Source organism: Pteropus vampyrus, unplaced genomic scaffold, assembly GCF_000151845.1.
Source record: "Pteropus vampyrus isolate Shadow unplaced genomic scaffold, Pvam_2.0 Scaffold404, whole genome shotgun sequence".
NCBI classification, from domain to species: Eukaryota; Metazoa; Chordata; class Mammalia; order Chiroptera; family Pteropodidae; genus Pteropus; species Pteropus vampyrus.
Genome location: NW_011889185.1, coordinates 1235983 through 1239390, shown reverse-complemented (window position 1 = coordinate 1239390; position 3408 = coordinate 1235983). Strand labels below are relative to the sequence as shown.

The 3408-nt window shown below is 50.4% G+C and overlaps 1 long non-coding RNA gene and 1 pseudogene across 1 annotated transcript; both read right to left on the bottom strand.

Annotated features, from left to right (window-relative positions):
- Window positions 1-563: 563 nt before the first annotated feature.
- Window positions 564-682, bottom strand: LOC111731862 (annotated as a pseudogene).
- Window positions 683-820: 138 nt separating this feature from the next.
- LOC111731843 lies at window positions 821-1855 on the bottom strand. Its single transcript, XR_002777348.1, has 2 exons — window positions 1094-1855; window positions 821-1015 (listed from the first exon to the last, which is right to left on the bottom strand). It is a non-coding gene; the product is annotated as an uncharacterized LOC111731843 (long non-coding RNA).
- Between the last annotated feature and the right edge of the window lie 1553 nt (window positions 1856-3408).

Sequence of the window (3408 nt, the reverse complement as noted above, 5' to 3'; positions counted from 1 at the left end):
AGAAGATGACGGGATGCTGCAGTGGGCCTCAGAAGTGCCTGGAAGGCAGCAGGAAGCACAAGCAGAGGCAGAATTCCTGTGGCCTGCCCTTCTGTATGCTAACATCTCTTATTCTCACGCTCTTCTACCCTCCCGCCCTCCTTCTTTCCCCCTCCCTCCTCCTGTCTCCTCAGCCTCTCATAGCTCCTCTATTTACACTGAACGGATAGACACTGTTTTCTCTTTCCCCATCCCATTCCTAAATTCCTGAGCAAGGGGACTCTGATGGCCCATTACCTTGAGCCAGGTGTTTGTTTCCTGCCCCAACAACTGGCTTCAGTGGGTGGAGGTGAGGGCTCGGTACAAAGGAACCCGTTCCTGCAAGGAGATGAGGGGGAGAGGCGGTACTAGGAGGTGTGTAGGGTTGGTGGCTTTCAGCTGGGCCTAGTTCTGTGACATGTGCCAGTAGTCTCCCAGGAGCGGGAACATACGTGAGCTGGTGGGGAAACTTAGCCCCACTTTCTATGTATCTATCTATCTATCATCTATCTATCTACCTATCATCTATCTATTTATTTATTTTATGCCTACAGCAACTTGTCTTCCTAGGTGGTCTCCTATCCAAGTACTAACCAGGCCCGACCCTGCTTAGCTTCTGAGATCAGACCTGATCGGGCTTGTTCAGGGCGGCATGGCTGTAGACTGGGCCCCACTTTCTGTGCTTGCTGCTGGTATGTGCTTTTCCCGTTTGATTTAAGGCCTTGTAGAGGCTGATTTGGAGCGGGGCATTGGAGGGATTCTTCACCGCTAACCAGCCGTAATTCGTCCTTAAGACACTAAAGGGCCACAGACAGGATATTAGGATTCTGCTTGTTTTTTTTTTTTTTTCCGTTGCAGTTTATTTATTGATGAGTGTGCAAAAAGTAAAAAGGAAGTAATAAAATAACCTTGTTTATGTTCTCGTCCGCGTGTTCTGTGTGCTCCCGGAGCGCTGGGACCCGGGGCGGGGCGGGACTCGGGGTGTCAGCATGTTCCGCTGCGGATGCGACAGGCCAATGCAATTCACTCCTCTTCCTCCCTCTCTTCCCTCCCTCTCTCCCTCTCCCCTTCCTACCTCCCCGCCCCCGCCTAGCGGGTTCCAGGAGTCCTTGCAAGGAAAGAGGGCTTCCTGAGGTTGGCTTCCGGGTCGAACTCGCATCAGTCATTTCCAACGTCTGGAGGCGGGACAGGATCAACAAGGCGGCTGAAACTCGGGTTCTAGACGGCCCCGGTGGCGCTCACCGCAGAGCCCAGGCCGCGCGCTCCCACCTGTCGGCCCACCTGGCACTCGGCTGGGGACCGCGCTGGCCACCGCCACCCGGTCATCCACTCTGAGCCCCTTCACTTCGGGGCTGCAGGCGGGCCGGCTGGGATTCGGCAGTGCAGGGTTCACAGCCAATCGGTGCTTGGGGTACCGGGGCTTCCGGAGAGTGTGACTCCAGGGAGCCGAGATTCCCGGCTCCCCGAAGCCTCGGAGCCCGGGGGCTACCGTGAGCCCCCAGGCCGCGCAAGCATAGAGGCAGGGATCTAAAGATGGCTCCCATCGGTCAAAGAGACGCTTCTGGCCCGGCCTCGGATGGTTGGGAGCGGTTCCTAATTCAGGCTGGCCACCCAGTTCCGGCCCCTCCCAACCCCCATCCCTACCCCGCCCCCACCTAAACCCGGCGGCTGGAGCCCCCGCCTTCGGGCAAGCGAGCCTGAGTACAAGTTGCCACCAGAGCTTGCGGCTGGATGGAGGCTGGACTTCCTCATCCGACCTCCCATCCCGGGGTGCAGAGGTGGGGGCCCGAGGCCCCAGCCCCGTTGGAGCTCCGCCTGGTGGGGGTGCGAGCTGCCTTTGGAGAGATTTCTGGATGTGTGATCAGGCCGGGCTCTTTATCCTCGTTCACCTCATAACACGCCCAGAAAATTTATATACTATTTCTGTGACATTCAGGGGTGTACTTTGAGAGTCAAATGGGGCCTGGTGGGGAAAAAATGTATTTCACTCTGTGTATTATGCGATTATGTAAAGAAAATTAAATATATAAACTATTAGAAAAGATGTTACATTTCAAGTAGTCATGCACCTTTTAACAGCTTTCTAGTCAACCACAGACCACATATACTATGGTGGTCCCATAAGATTTTAATGGAGCTGAAAAATTCCTATGGCCTAGTGATGTTGTAGCTGTCCTAATGTCGTAGGGTATTAGTCACCTGTTTGTGGTGATGCCGGTGTAAATAAACTCACTGCAATTTCAGTTGTATAAAAGTATCGCACATAAGATTACAGTACTTGGCTGTACCATCTAGGTTTATGTAAATGCCCTCTGATGTGCCCACAATGAAATTGCCTAAAGATGCACTTCTCAGAATGTATCCTCTCTTTAAGTGGTGCATGACTGTGTATATATTTTTCTAATAATTTCCCAGCCCTCCTTTTTATTTTTCACTTTTTACTATGACAAATTTCAAACATATATAAAAATAGATGAGTAGATAATGAATCTTCAGCTTCAACACTTATCAAGGTCAGGCCAATTTTGTTTCATCTCTACCTCCACCGACTTCCCCTTCCTATTATATACTTCTATTTTTTTAATGATAAATTGAGCTTGTGTTTTAGTTAGCCTTTACTGTGTAACAACTCACCCCAAAGTGTAGAGGCCCAAAACAACAATAGTCTATGATTTGTCGTAATTATGGCTGACTGGGCACTTCCTCTGCAGGTTTTGACTGGATTCACCCAAGAGGGAGGGTCAGCTGGGCTGAAAGACCCAAGATGGCCTCACTCACATGTCTGGCTGTGGACTAGGACGCCTCAGGTCTCCTCTCTTTCATGGCTTCTCATATTCAAGTAGGCTAGATGGACTTCCTTATATGGCAACCAGAACCTTCCAAGAGAATCAAGGCAGAAGCCTCAAGCTTCCTGACCTGTGGGAGTCTGCTTGCTTTCTGCTCGCTTCTATTGGTCAAAGCAGGTCATAAGGCCAACCCAGACTCTGAGGAGGAGGGTGTGTGGAGAAATAGACCCACCCCTGGATAGAAGGAATTAATGTAGGGAGGAGACAAGAGAATTAAAATGTTAATCAAGCCACAATCAGAGACTGCAATTTGCTGATCAGCTCTGCAGCCAGGTCAGGAGGACACCTGCAGAACAAAGGAAGCTTTCTACTGAGATTGCTAACAACCCATTCCCCACCTGCGAAGGGGAAACAGGAACCAATATAGAGTCATTCCCTAGGGTTAAAACGGTGGGGAACCTATGGATTAAAGGCTGGGAACTGCCAGCAGACCTTTCACTCTATATATTTTTACCTTTTCACATTACAGACTCTTATCCTTCCTCTTTGTATGTCCATATCAAAGGAAATGGGTTAACAAAGTCTTTTAAACTATAACTCACAG